General features: G+C 37.8%; 1 pseudogene; it reads right to left on the bottom strand.

Annotated features, from left to right (window-relative positions):
- LOC125819210 (ABC transporter G family member 29-like) overlaps window positions 1-9,238 on the bottom strand; it is a 42,977-nt pseudogene extending 33,739 nt beyond the window's left edge.
- Between the last annotated feature and the right edge of the window lie 6,732 nt (window positions 9,239-15,970).

Below are 15,970 nucleotides of genomic sequence, written 5' to 3'. Positions count from 1 at the left end.
GGGTCTATATAAATGCATGGATGATGAACTAATTTAGAATTTGGACTTTTCTGTGAGTTGTAACTTGAAACTATGAATGAATGTTTTTTGTTTTCTAAATTAACTGTGAATGTGAAAGTTGTATTTGCTTGGATGTGATGATATGATTAAGTGCACAATAAATGTGTGTCTGAACTTTGATATGTACAATATGCTGGCTGAATTATTGAAATTATGCAAGTTGTAACTGCTTAAGTATCGTGAAACTCGTTGTGAAAAGAAGGTCATGACTAAGTTCGATGCAAGGATCTAGATGATTTACAATGTGATTCGTAAGCGAAATTTAGACATGTGTCGCAACCAACTAATAACCGTGTGAATGTCTGGGTGTATCATGGGGACAAGTGTGTTGTAATGTTGAATTAATGTGAATGGATTTTGGAGCAGATCGTGGGGTTGACTTGGGGTAGGTGACTATTATCCTAGTTAAGGGGATTATCCTAAATGCCTAGCTATAGTCGGGGAATCTAGGGGAAGGTTATAAAAGAGAAGAACCCCAAAATTATTGGCAGGGATTCTGTTTTCATCAAGGCCACAGGGGTGGGATTTTCCCGCTAAGGCGAGATTGCCAGTGCGGGATTTCGACCACCAGAAAGGACAAGGCGAGACCAAATCTCAGCCCTGTCTCCCCCGTTTTTCCCTACTCATGAATGTAAATCCCGAATTGTATATGAACAAATCCCTGCAATTCAATCAGTGTTCAGCAATCGAGTATAGATTATAAAACTTAATAATTAATTATTTGCTATGAAGAACAACAGAAAAACCAGCATCCTTGTGCTACAAAAACATAAAGAAAAATGAAAAGATAAAATGAAGTTTTGTTCTAAATTACAAGCCCAAAAAGGGCGAAAAACCAAATCAATATCCCTCGGACTAGGAGGTGTCATTGTCAGAGTCGTGGTCCTCTAAGGGTGCCATGCCTTCACGGCTTCACCCATAAAGGTGAAATGCTGGAAGTCTCCTGTCTCGACTCGGGGAATCTCTTGTCCAGGTCTAACAAAAGTGAAGACGATCTTCATGGTCCCTCTCCAGACTCTTCCTCCTCTCCTAGTGCAGCTTGTGATGGGAAATCTCGACCTCCAGGGCAGTGCTAGGTGGAACCGGAGTGGTGTTAGAAAAAGAGCACCCCAATCTTCTCTGGACAGCCGCTAAATCCTCCTCCACTTGTGCACCTGAGAGTCGGCGCTGGGACCAGGTGGGATGAATGTCGTCACCTCCCTCATCATCCGTCTCTGCAGCTGCCTGACTGTTGCTGGCCCTGTCCATCCTCATCCTCTTGCTCCAGGAAGTAGAACCCTGGCTAACCAAAAGAGGGTGAAGGGGGATCCATAGTGAGTACCTCATCGTTGTCTAAGAAGGACACCCCACCCTTTTGCACAACGCAGTCACAAGTTCTTGTAGGAAGAAAGCCTTTTTGTTACCCCGGTAGAATATCTTCCTCACGAAGATAATCTGCGCCCACACATTCACCTCAATGTTCTGCACCGCGCACAACACCACTAAGGCCTAAGGAAATTTCACGTCGATGTGGTTGTCCAATGTGTGAATCCTCGTAGTAACAAAGTAAAGCCACCTCTTAGCATCTGGTGACCAGTCAGCGCTAGTGATACCCTCGGCACAAGCCCAATAAACACTATCCTGATGCGCAGGCTCCACCAGCGTATCCCTTACCCAACCCAGATCTATCTCCCTCAGCTTGGCGTCATATTCCTTGTTCGAGACCTCGGGCACCTCTAGCACCTCATTTATGGTTGTGGCGTTCAGGTATGTCAAATCCCCGGATGCAAATGGAAGGATAGGGATCGTCCTAGCGAACAGTAGGTAGAATGGCATATAACTACCGCACTAGTCGAAATGTTCAGCAGCGGGAGCCTCAGTTAGTGGAGCCCATCTGAACTCCATCAGGCGAGTATAAAAGGCATGTCCCTTCTTCTCCAGTTTAAGCAAGACAAAACCTCTCTCACAGCAAAATTTGAGATCCTGATAGTCGTGATGCCTATCCCGACAGGCAATATCGAGAAACCAGACGAAAGGGAGATTTTCCTCATTCGCACAAGCCATTTAGAATATCCTGTAAAGAGTTAACAAGCATGTTAGAACCCGATGGGATTAGACAATATCTGGCTTAAGGGGAAAGGAAATTTTCTATCTTTAAGGGATGCAGGCCACTATTTTCCTGAGTCCCGCCACAGCGGCCCAAATTCCGCCAGGGTGGGATAAGGGAGGCCGATATAGCGGGATGAAGGCAGATAGAACGGCCTTCATCTGGGACGAACACCAAGTGCGATCATGGTGCCTCTTCGTCCGAAAACCCCTATTATTCATAGAATTTCAGCGATCCAGAATATATTAAGTACCCTAAAACTTAAATATGCTATTGATTTCACAAAATAACCCCTAAATAATAGCCATATTCAAGTTTCACACCAAGCAACTTTTCAACTTCCCCCAACCATTTTGGAACTAGTTCGACCATATTTTTACGAAATCCTTACGCCAAGGATGTCGTGGAGACATTGGGAACGTAAGGGAAGCGTCCATGCTACATTTTTGTATCAACCTAGCAACCTAATTTTATTTTTGAATAACTACCCATAAACCATTTAAGTTCAATTAATTAATTATCATGCTCGTAGGTAAGTAAGTAACGAAGTAAAGAGAGTAAATAGAAAGAAATTTACCTTGATTTTGACCTTCGGAGGAGACTAATCGAGAGGATTTTTGGAGACTTTTTGAAAGTATAGGGAGAAATGGGAAAAAGGTTTCCTTTTCCCCCTCTTCTGCCTCTGATCCCCCGCTTCAGCGAGAGATTCCTGCCACAGCGGCCCCGCCTCAGTGGAAGGGTTGCCGCCCTCGCGGGCTAGGCTATGTAAATTTGGACCCAATCTTTTTTGTGGGTCACGTCAATTTCCTAACCGGCCCTTTGGGTATAGCATCTTTCGTGTTTCAATTTGGAAGGTCACAATTCCTCGCGACTTCGTAATGGACCGATCCGTTAGTTTAGAATTACTTCGAAATAGGGTGCATATTTATCCCTTCGCTAGTTGTTCGGAGACGAATGAGAGGTAAATTGGTATCTATTGTAACGACTCAAACCGTTGTTATTTAGAAAAAGAGAAAACTTCAGAAAATATTGGGAGCATAGTCCCGCCAGGGCGGGCGAGATGCCACTAGGGCGACAGCACCACAACGGGATAAGTAGCCGCGAGAGCGTGATAGGCAAGAAATAATGTAAGTAATGCGAAGTATTATATTCTCCTTCTTCCAAAAACATCTAAATTAGACGTGAATCACCCCATAAACCTTCCAAAAGCTGCTCTAGTCTTGGGAAAGAAAGAGGAAAAGATTTATAGCATGAGGAGGTCAATAGCTTGCAAATTATTAGTCAAATCTAGCATCACGAGGTCCAGGAACAAGAATTAAAGCCATAATTTTGTGCAGCTAGTTGGCGCCCAAGTAGGATATGGTAATGGGGAACTAAGGGACCCAGTGCTATCCTTGTTTGCTAGAATGTGTTCATGGGTATTATTGTTGAAGTTTCGGGTGGTAGTTAGTGATAGTGCTTATAGATTGGTTTCCTCGGAATGGAGTAGTAATCCTTCATAGGTGTAATATGGGGTTATAAGTTGAGTAGAGACGAGAATGAAGTGAATGATAGTCGTGACTGTCGACCGGGTTGGTAGTAGTTATCTCCGGAATGTCTTCTAAGGGGATAAAATGATTAGGTATGAACAAGAACAAAGTGAGTAATAGTTAAAGCCTCTAAGGCATTTAGTAAATATAAAGGTGGAAGAATGAATAGTCTTTTGTATATTTCTCGTCAGTTGATTTCTTATATTATATGGTGGGTATTCGAATTGATCGATGATGCCTACCAGTACGTGTGGTTGTACTGATACTACTCTTGCTATGCCTTTTTTGCATAGTTTGGATGCAGGCTCGATGATGTTTCGTAGGTGAAGACGAAGACAATCTCCAACAAATTCTACTTTTCTTCCATGTGGCGGGAGCTGTGTAATTTATATATATTTCTATACATTGTACTCTTAGTAGCTTGTACTTGCTTAGACTAGGTCCATGTGGGTGTTAATTACTTTGCAAGTCTTAAGTGGAATTATATTTTAAAACTCTTATATATTAATTTACACGAATTTCTTTTATTCGCCAGTTTTCTTAATCTTTCGCATGTTTTAATTATTGGGAATCGAGGGTTCTCCTACTTAGGTGCTAGAGTAGGTGCCCGCACAGACAGGTGGGTTGGGTCGTGATAGTCACCCTGAGCATGTAATTGGTAATGAGACTGATTTCGACTCTCTCCACAGCATTCGCCTATAAAAATTAGTATTATGTTGTGACATTCAAATGGGGAGAGAATTTTTGGAAAAAGTAAAAATGAGTTTCTAAGACCATGATCACAACCTTTCTGAAAAGATCTATTTGCTCCTCTGGGAATATTCCAACTTCCCTTTCCCTCTTAGTAAGTTCCTCTAGAAGTTCTAAATAATAGAATTAAATTTTACTGAATAATAACGCAAAGAATGAACTGATTTGTGAGAACTGAAATGTACCATATCGAAAGACAACCCCTTGGCATCGAGCAAAGAAATCCAAGGTCTCTTTAACAGTCATTTCTCCAACATGAATGTCATTCTGTCTAATGTATGCTGATGTTTTTTGGGGTACAAATCCCTCGAGATCATAGCCATTGTAAGTGATTTCTTATCTAACCTGCACCGTAAGTGTAACGACCTGATTTTCATCGTTATAGAAAAGCCAATGGGGAAAGAATTGAGGCCAGAAAAACTTTTTCATAGTAACTTGGAATTTTCTAACCTAGTCCAGATTTGAACGAAATCGAAGTCATTATGGTGTTGGGAAATCTGGTAAAAAATGAGAGATCTATTAATGAATTTGATTACATGAATAGATATTTAAGACGTTAAGGATCCCGTACAACTTTATGAAATTGAATTTGGGTGAGTAGAATTCGTGAAATTGGTTTTAGCGCTAAGGGTATTTTCTGAGTGTCGTTGGTTAGGGGTGTGTTGTGAAATGGGGATTTTGGAATTCTTTAATTAGCTCACTGTCTCGCGTAACCTGCTTTGCCGCTGGGTTTTGCCGCTATAGCGGGGTGACGGCCGCTGTAGTGGGCTTTGACGCGACTTAGGGTCGTTAATAAACCCCTAAATGACCTTATTTGGTACTTTTCGATTTTTAGAGCTAAGGAACGAACCCTAGGCGACTCCTACTCATATTTGACCATTCTTGAGGTTAAAAGTAAGTTTTTCACTCCCCAAATCCATTTTTCGATCAGTAGAACGTAGTAGAATGGATAAATATTGATGGGGGAGGGTTTTGTTATAGATTCTATAGTAGAAACAACCCTAAATTGGGTATTAGGACCTTGGGTTTGGTCTAGGGTTATTGGGTTTGTTATAATCTGGATAATGAGACCTTTGATAGTTGATCCTTGCGTTAATTGTATGTTTTCGACCCCGAACAGGCGAGAAGAATCCGGAAAGGGAAGATTCAACTATATTAGGGCATTCAAGCTTGGATTAGAAGTAGGTGATGGTTGTGATTCTATGATTGTGTGATGTATGTTTGTTTTTGCTTCATTATGATGCATGTATGTATATGAATGTTGCATTATTGATCACACTTGTTGTAAATGAGATAGATGAATGATGATTACCATGAAATCATGACTTAATTGTATGATCTTGATGATATACTTGTGATTGTGATTGTGGTGTGTTGAATGGATCGGTTGCCACGTTCCGGCATAACTAACTAGGATCGGTTGCCACGTTTCGACATAAGTTGGGATCGGTTGCCACATTCCGGCAAATCGATTGCCACATTTTGGCATAAATATTGGATCGATTGTCATGTTTCGACATAAATATTGGATCGGTTGCCACATTTCGGAATAAATATGGGATCGGCCGCCACGTTTCGGCACACTAACTTGGATCGGGTACCACGAATCGGTATGCTAACTATTTGGGTTTGGGTTTGGGTTCCATGAGAGGACTTCTGAATTAGGTTCCGTGAGAGGACCATTAAATTATGTTATGTATCTACTTGAGATGAGTTCGTTAATATCTACTGACGATTGATAATGGAAGACGGTATGTTGCTCTAAATTGATATAACTGTGATATGTGAGAATCGTGGAGTAGTTCATTATTCGTATATGTTGATGATATAGTATATGTTCAATATGTGCATGTGATTATATTGTTGTATTGACTAATGTATGTTTCACTAAATGGGATAGCCGTGCGACCCTACCAGTACAATATGGTTGTGTACTGATACTGCACTTGCTCTTTCTTTGTTGAGTATAGGGTATATTCAGGTGGCTATTGATAGACCTCAGTTACATGACTATTGAGCGTGATCAGATTTAAGGGTGAGGCAGTTCTTTCAGGCTGCCTTCGATCTTTCTTGTTTAAGTCCACTCTCTTCGGACTCAAATTATTTGTTAAACGTGTTTGTTTAGTTTCGGGGTTGTACCCCTTGTTCTTAGAATTGTAGTTAGTAGAGTTTTGGTACATTGACTTTCAGGTTCTATGGGTTGTTCTTCCGCATTAGTTTGGTTAGTTTATTTAAACCTTTGGAGTTTATGAGAACGCTATAAAATTTATGCATTTAAACATGCTTCTGTATCTTTAAATGCCTTAGTTTTTGGTTGAGTTGTTTAGTTCGAGTTGTAGTAATGGTTCTCCCACCGGAGGGTTGTGTGGGTGCCAATCACGACGGTCTGGGTTGTGACAGTAACATATAACAATTAATTTTACTTGTTTAATAATTTACAATACATTATATGCACACGATTATGGACATTGCACATTTTCACTCAAGTAACTAACCTTTAAGCTATGGTCAAATTTTCCTGCCAAAGCCAACAAAAGGGTCGTCTTCCCAGAGGAAGGCGGGACTAATAGAAGGGTCATCCTGTGGAGCAACGAAAATTCCAGTCAGAATAGGTATAGTTCAACATGTATATTATGCATTTTTTATTTCCCGTATATATATTCCTCAATGAAGGATTGGTATATATCTAAGACAGATCGTGCCATTTGTACAAAGATTTATTCGACATGTAAATGTTTGAAATGTGTCAATATAACAAAAATGTATACCTTTTTCTTCTATTAGAGATCAATTACCTAGAAGGTTTGATAATCTCATAAGCATCTTTAAGTATGATGAGTTTGGTTTTTTCAGTAGTCCTAATACTTAGACAAGTCAGAGCAGATTCGGCAAGGTTTCTAGCTGCATTCAGTAGCGTTGGAAAAGCTCTGTCTCCAATATAGTAATTTTTTTCTATCATTAGGTTCTCAAAACTAACTTCTACTGTAGGAAGGCTAATTCCAACTCTGCAACCACAAAATAAATCATGAATACTAAGGTAATTCAGAAAAGTGTGTCCTCTCTTTTAGGTGTATAGTAAGAATTAATGGGAAATGGAGGGAAGATGAAAAGAAGAATTTCGAAGGTTCTCTTATGCTTTAGTAAAACTCAGTTTTCCCTCATTGGTGGTGGAAATAAATGTTTAAGGGGTCGTTTGGTAGAGTGTATTAGAAAAAATAATGCATGCATTAGCCTTGTGTATTACTACTATCTTGTTTGGTACTCTTTTTGAACCTATGTATAACTAATGTTTGCATTAGTTATACACTCTATTGTGTATTAAGTTGTGTATTGTTAATACCATGGATTTCTAGGTATTTGCAATGCAATGGTTTTAATGCATGCATTAGCATTATCAAAGACCCAATTGCCCCTCAAAAGCTATTTTACATCTTTTCCACCATAATAGTGGAGGGTATCTTTGTAAATTAATTTTTTTATGCAATGCATACCATTTTTTTATGCATCAAACCAAACGATGCATAAAAATAATCTATGTTTAATTAATGCATGCATAAGTAATACATGCATTGCTAATGAAATCATTATTAATACACTCTATTTAGCATTTTTCTTATACACTCTACCAAACGATCCCTAGTTGTTTAAATAGAGAAACACTTCAACTAGTTTTTGAAAGGGTTGGTAAGAGGGGCCTCCCTCGCGCCGTCATCATCGCTCAGTCAGCTTTTATTTTCAAAAATGATCAAGAGATTATTTTTTAAACAAAGTTTGTTTTAATTGTTTATTTAATTATTTAAATAATTTGTTGAAACGACCCGACCTTCGGCTTCGGCATTGACTTTGGATTTGGCTTTGTCTTTGGCTTTGGAAAATGATCAATTGAGAGATTATTTTTTGGACAAAGTTTGTTTTAATTATTTATTTAATTAGCCAAAACAACCCGACCCAACTCAGATTCGCGCGACCCATGTGTAAAATGTCCCACCGTTTGAAATGACTGTTCTAAAAGGTTGTAACTTTCAAGAACAACCAATACCATTCTGAAGGGTTGCAAACTTTCAGTCGTGTGGTTTTTTAAAGGTTATAACCTTTCGGAACTAATGCTTCTTGGATATAAATACCTGTGAATCGTCAAAATTTTAACTTACGAAATTTCTGAACTTCGCCCTTTTCTTCTTCACAAATTCATTTTCCTGTACTTTACTGCCATTGAGTGGCTCGCTGACACTATTATTTTGGGTATCAATACACTAGTGAATATAATCGTTCTATCCTGGGAGGATATATTCCAATTCAAGCCTCAGATACTAGAGAGGAATAATTTCCTTAAGGGGACACTGTGCATTCAGTGGGCTCAATTTTCTTTCTTTTCTGTTTCATTGATTGTTACAAATTTTGGTATGTTTTACAGTCATTAATTTCTGTTAATTGATTTATGTTCTTCAATACTTGATTTAAACTTTGGAATTTACCGTTTCTACAAAGTTTTGTTATTAGTAGTATTGTTTTAAAATACAGATTGCATAACAATTTAAAGAAAATTATTGTTTTATTTGTTAATCTATATTTGTGGGTGGAGACAAATACCTTTGTGGCTTAATACTCCAATTAAGTTTGCAATTTAATTTATTGCTAACTTAATTAGTTGTATCGATTTTTCTTTATCAGAAATGGCAATTGATAGTGCAACGACTTCGGTGGTTGTTGCTCCACCAACCTGAACTATTATACCACCTATAGAGGAACTGGGAAAATTCTCTGGTGTGCATTTCAAAGAATGGCAGCAACGAGTATTTTTCTGGCTTACCATCTCGGTATGCATAAATTAACCAATGAATAAACTTTAGTGCCTGCTGTAGATATGTCATACAGAGAAAAAATCATGATTATTGAAGCAGACTTCGATATGAAGGACTTGGGAGTTGCTGACTTGATCTTAGGGATAAGGATTGTCAAAACTCTTTAAGGACTAGCATTATCTCAATCTCATTTTATTGAAAGAGTATTAGACAAGTTCAAATACTTGAATTTCAACGATGTCAAAACTCCAATTGATATAAGATTTACATTTCAAAAGATGAATGTGAAAGTGACTCTGAATTGGACTATGCTAGAGTGTTGGCAAGTTTGATGTATATTATGAATTGTATGCGACCCGATATAACATGTGCTATTATCAAGCTGAGTCGGTTCACTAGTAATCCTAATCAAACTCACTAGATGGTAATGAAACATGTGTTAGGGTATCTAAAACATACACAACAATATGCCTTGCATTATAATAAATATTATGTCGTGATTGAAGGATATAGTGATGCAAATTGGATCACAAGGTCAAATGGAGTAAATTCCACAAATGGGTATGTGTTTACACTTGGTGGAGGAGCAGTCTCTTGGAAATCGCCCAACCAGACATGTATCGCTCGCTCTACAATGGAATCTGAATATATTTCCTTAGATAAAGCCGGTGAAGAAGTTGAATGGCTCTAGAATTTCATAGAGGAAATTCCATTTTGGGCCAAACCATTGGGACCTATATGCATATATTGTGACAGTCAAGCAGCAATAGGTAGGGCGGGGAGCATAATTGTAACGACCCTTAAAACGAACTAGTGAAACTAGAGCCTCACATGTGAGTTTGGAGTTGAGAACTTGATGAAATGATGAGAAATGACCGTGACGTCCGGAAACTAGTCATTTGAACTAGTGAGTTGTAAGGGTCAACTTTAAAATGGTCATATCTTTTAGCTAAAAATGAATTAGGTGGACCTTTACCTATCCAATTAAAGGTCTCTGAGTTCTCTTTCCAATGCCACAGAGTTTGCCCAATTCCGACCTTGGAGTAAAAAGTTATGCCCGAAATAGTAAAGCACTATCCAAAAGGACGAGTTTAGACGGGTTTAGTGAACATTTTTAAGTTTAACTTTGTGGGTCCTTAATTCTTTTCCTAAGTTGAGTTCCTATTATTCTTTGCCTTTCCTAGCAATTATAAAGCCCCTTTTTGACCAAAATTCTTTCATTTAAGTCACTCCAATTAGAATAAAGAAAGAAACTCACCTCCTCTCAAATATCTTTCTCTACAATCCTCCATTGAAGAAGGTCAAGAACTATGAGCTAGGGTTTGACGATTTTAAGGTGGTTCTTTCTCAAATTGCTTGGGGATTCTTAGTTAAGGTATGGGGACACTTTATCTTTGATTCCTTTTTCAATCAAAGAGCTAATTCAAAGTATTTTCAAAGTTCTTCAAAAATGCTAAAGTCCTAATTTCAATTCTAGCATGGGTTCTTGCATAAAAAAAAAGTTTTAAATGATGATTTATATTGTTATTAATGATTATTAATGGTTTTTAGAAAGAAATCCCCGTGAACCATGTTTTTTCTCAAATTCTCTAAATTTCACCATAAAGTGGGTGTATTGATTTTGAGTAGATGATTATAGAATTGTGTTTAGAATGGTATGGGCTGTTCATATATGGTATTATATATGTTGAATTGTGAAGAATTAATGTTGAATTGAAGGATATGAGATTTGAGCCTTGAACGGGCAAATAGTGAATCGGTGCTTATGTTGATTATTGGATTATGTTTAGCTTGTATTGTATAGCTAAATTCTACTATTATCTATGTTATTCTATTGTGATATTATGGAGAATGGTAAGATGGCTTGATCTCTTAATATTGCTATAATTGCTTCTTAGGTTGGATCCACCTTCGGTGGAAGTGTTGCTTGTTGCTTTGGAATTATGATTGTGGCCATGAAGGGCATTGTATGAGTATTGTTGTATTGTTGTGTGATTATATATATATATGAGGCTATATGTAAAGTCCTATATGAAGCTATATGTAAAGTTTTATATGAAGCTATATGTGAAGGTATGATGTGAATGAGTTTTATGTGATCTATCCTATGTAAAGTGGATAGCATTGTGAGTTAAAGTATGACTTCTCATGATGTATATATGAAATGATGTCGTTCGAGCCCCAGCAGGGCCACTGGAGGCATTACAAACCGGCCGCGTCTCCAGGGCCCCGTGGAACTAACCGTGGTGGACCCGCCTTGAAACAGCGGGACCCGGTGGGTACAGCTAGTCGGGTTCGCAAAGCGACGCCCGGAAACCACGGTAAAAAAAAAAAAAAAAAAAAATGATGTCGGATTATGAAGTATCCTTAAATGAAAATATTGTGACTTGGTTGGTAGACTAAAGTGTCCCTCTTTGTTACTTTAAGTCTTGAATGCATGAATGTGTGAAGTGGGCAGAACTAAGAAATGGTGCCCTTTCTATAAACGCTAAAAGAGGAATTCTAGGCCAAGACTTGAATTGGCAGAACTAATAAATGGTGCCCTTTCATAAGTCTAGCTTTCCTAAGTAAATGTGAAACCTTGAAGTGGTGAACCCTAGGGGTAATGACCTTCTTCTTGAGTGAAATGATAGACTTCGAGATGGATGGAGCCGGAACGGCATGAAAATCCTTATCTAAGAAAGTCAAATGAGCTATTCTTATGAACCTTGATTGGCCATAACTAAGAAATGGGGCCTTTCTTGAGAAGAGATACTATGAGTTGGTTGAACTAGAAAAGGAACCCTCTCTAGTACATATGTGAATGAAAATACTCTATGGGAAACAAGGCTAGCACCGAGTGGATGTGGTTAGGATGGTGGCCCTACTTGAGTATGAGACTAGGGCACAATGAACTTCCTTGGACATACACTAAACCATGTGCCTACATGGGTTGCTTACTAGTTCTACCTTTGGCAAGTAGAACAACCTCCACGGAGTAGGATAGACTCCGGATTCCATACCTAGCTAGTATGGTCTATGTCGTTATGCCTATTCCCATCATGTGGGATGTGCACTCTAGTTATTGGATAGGTTCTACAACGTGTAGGTATTAGTATGGGATGCTATCTACACATGGCACAAGTAGGCCTTGAAGATACTAAATTGAGTTCCCTAAGTCTAATGACTAGTATGTGAAAGTCCCCTTATGTGCTTGAATGTCTCCAAAATGGATTCTTAAAGAATGTTGGTCTATTGATGTTATGTTGTAAAGGAAATGTCCTTATCTAAGGTAATCTTGGGGAACACTTAAGTATTCTTGAAGAGGTTGTATGGGCGGTCACTTCTTGTCTCACTCAAGTGTGTCTTAAGGTTATATTAGGTAGAGGTCCTATGGTAATGAAATGACATGTGTTCTTTTAAAGTTAAGCATGGGTTGTATATGGACATATGTTGAGTATATGTATGGTTGGCTATGGTCTTATATGTTACTATTGACTTGTATTATGTCTCTTATACTTGTAAAGGAAAGGTTTTATCAAATTATATGAAAGCATTTACTTCCTCGAAAATGTCCTTTTTGGCATGTTTTTGCATGGTCTCCATACTTAGTACTTAATTGTGCTAACCCATTTCTTTCCCTTTTTAGACTAAAGTGTAGGGATTTGGAGATGATGACATGTCATGGCTATTTGATAGGTTTCTAAGTGTTGAAGATGAAGACTTGGTGAGTCCTCATATATTCGAGGACAATACCCAATATGTTCTTTTATGTCTTTTTAGTATTGTTTAAGTTGTGTATGGGATTAGTCCCGAATTTTGTACTCTAAAGTATTAGATGGTTTTGAGACATCATGTATAAAGTCTAGAAAGTCTTCCGCTTGCTATTTCTTTTTTATGAAATGTTTTCTTGGTAAAGAAAGTTTTTAATTCCTTATGGTTTTAGTGTCTATGAGATGAATGAATGCTAAGAGGCTTGTATTAAACCTCTTCGAGGTCAAGTACGCCGGTTACGACTAGGGGGTGCTCCCGGGTCATGACAATAATGTACAATTAGAAATCTCGGCATATATGACGGAGACATAATACCGTAAGACAACTGCTCTCTAGTGGAATTATTACAATTGTCTATGTGAAGTCAAGAGACAATATGTCAGATCATCTAACGAAAGGCCTAGTGAGAGAGGCAGTTCAAAGATCCTTTAAGGGAATGGGTTTACGGCTTAGGACAAGTCTACAGGGAGTTAACTCTACCTAGAAGACAGGGGATCCCAAGAGCTAGGTTCAAGATGAAAACAAAGTTGTGACTGACGGTTCAACAGTGTCAATCAACTCAATCCATTCTCATAATGAAGAAAATGTTCAGGAATAAGGTTAAAACATTAAGACTTGTTAACGAATTAATAAAGCTTAAAGTTTTTAATGATTTTCTAAGTTTGATAGATTTGACCAAATAGTGTATCTACGAGATATGAAGTCAATACCATCTCGTGGTGGCAAAAGTATTTTATAACATTTATTGACGATTGCACTCGATGTTGTTTTGTATATTTTCTTAATAGTCATGATGAAGCAATTGATGCATTTAAGCAATACAAGAATGAAGTGGAGAATCAATTAAATCGAAAGATAAAAATTATTCGGAGTGATAGGGGTGGAGAATAGGAATCTCCTTTTGCAGAGATTTGTTTGGAATCTTGTATTATTCATCAAACTATTTCACCCTACACACCACAAACAAATGGAATGGCGGAACGCAAGAACATACCATTAAAGGAAATGATAAATGCCTTGTTGATCAGTTCTAGTTCACCACAATGTTTGTGGGGGGAAGCTATCCTTACGGCTAACCAAATACTCTATTGGGTACCCCATAGCAAAACACAATCTATTCCATATGAGTTATGGAAAGGAAGGAAACCCTACTTCAATTATTTCAAAGTGTGTTGGTGTTTAGACAAGGTAAAAGTTTCTTTACCCAAGAGGGTTAAAATTGGACCTAAAATAGTGGATTGTGTATTTATTGGATATGTTGTGAACACTAAGACCTGACAGTTTTTGGTTTAAAAATCTAATAATCATGAAATTCATGTTAATACGGTAATTGAGTCAGATAATGTTGAGTTCTTTGAACACATTTATCTGTAACAAACTTAATGTGAGTCGACAAATGAAAGATCTAAACTACCATGGGAAGAGTCAACGGAAAATAGGCGTAGTAATCGGCAACAGAAATCCACCTCTTTCGGACTAGATTTTGTGGCATTCCTTAAAATGAGCCTCAAACATTTAAAGCAGCGATGTCTTCTTCTGAGTCAACATTTTAGAATGAAGCAATCAATAGTGAGGTTGAATCAATTTTGAATAACCATACTTAGGAATTGATTGATCTTCCTCCAGGATATAAACCTTTAGAATCAAAATGGATCTTTAAATGGAAAATGAAAGTTGATGGGACTATTGACAAATATAAGGCTAGACTTGTAGTCAAATGATACAGAAAAAAGGAAGGTCTGAATTTCTTTGATACATACTCTCCAGTAACGAGGATAACATCTATTAGGATGTTAATAACAGTAGTTGTCGTGCATGATCTTAAAATCCATCAAATAGATGTTAAGACAACCTTCTTTAATGGAGAGTTGGAGGAAGAAATTTACATGGAACAACCTGAGGGGTTTGTAGTTCCTGGTAAAGAAGAGAAAGTGTGTAGACACTTTATAGGCTCAAACAAGCATCCAAACAATGGCATGCTAAAGTTAACCAACCAATCTTGGCAAATGGATTCATGATTAACGAGTATGATAAATGTGTCTACATTAAAAACATTCTTAATCATGAAGTCATTGTTTTTTTGTATGTTAATGACATGTTATTAATGAGTAAAGATATTGACGATATAAATGCTACTAAGCGCATGTTGTCCAGCAAGTTTGATATGAAGGACTTGGGAGTTGCTTATTTGATCTTAGGGATCGGGATTCTCAAACTCCTCAAGGACTAGCATTATCTCAATCTCATTATATTGAAAGAGCATTGGACTAGTTCAAATACTTAAATTTCGTCTTAAAACTCCAATTAATATAACCTTAACATTTCAAAAGAATGAAGGTGAAAGTGACTCTCAATTAGACTAAGTCAGCGTGTTGGGAAGTTTGGTGTATATTATGAATTGTACGCAACCAGATATAGCAGGATCTATTAGAAAGTTTAGTTGGTTCACTAGTAATCCTAATCACACTCACTAGATGGCAATGAAACGTGTGTTGTAGTTGAAACATACACAACATTATGTCTTTCATTATAATAAATATCCTACCGTGATTGAAGAATATAGTGATGCAAATTGGACCACCGGGTAAAATGAATAAAATCCACAAGTGGGTATGTGCTTATACTTTGTGGAGGAGCAGTCTCTTGAAAATCGTCCAAAAAGACATGTATTGCTCGCTCTACAATGGAATATGAATTTATTGCCTTAGATAATACCGGTGAAGAAGCTGAATGGCTTCAAAATTTCATAGAGGACATTCCATACTTGCCCATACTTGTGGGACCCATATGCATACATTGTGGTAGTCAAGAAGCAATAGTTAGGGCAGGGAGCGTCTTGTACAATGGGAAATCTCATCATACGATGGAGACATAATACCATAAGACAACTACTCTGTAGTGGAATCATTACAATCGACTATGTGAAGTCAAGAGATAATGTGTCACATCCACTAACGAAAAGCCTAGTGAGAGTGGCAATTGAAAGATCA

The sequence above is a fragment of the Solanum verrucosum genome, unplaced genomic scaffold, assembly GCF_900185275.1.
Source record: "Solanum verrucosum unplaced genomic scaffold, falcon-dt-bn FXZP01000320.1, whole genome shotgun sequence".
In the NCBI taxonomy this organism is placed as follows: Eukaryota; Viridiplantae; Streptophyta; class Magnoliopsida; order Solanales; family Solanaceae; genus Solanum; species Solanum verrucosum.
This window is presented reverse-complemented; position numbering and strand designations above follow the sequence as displayed.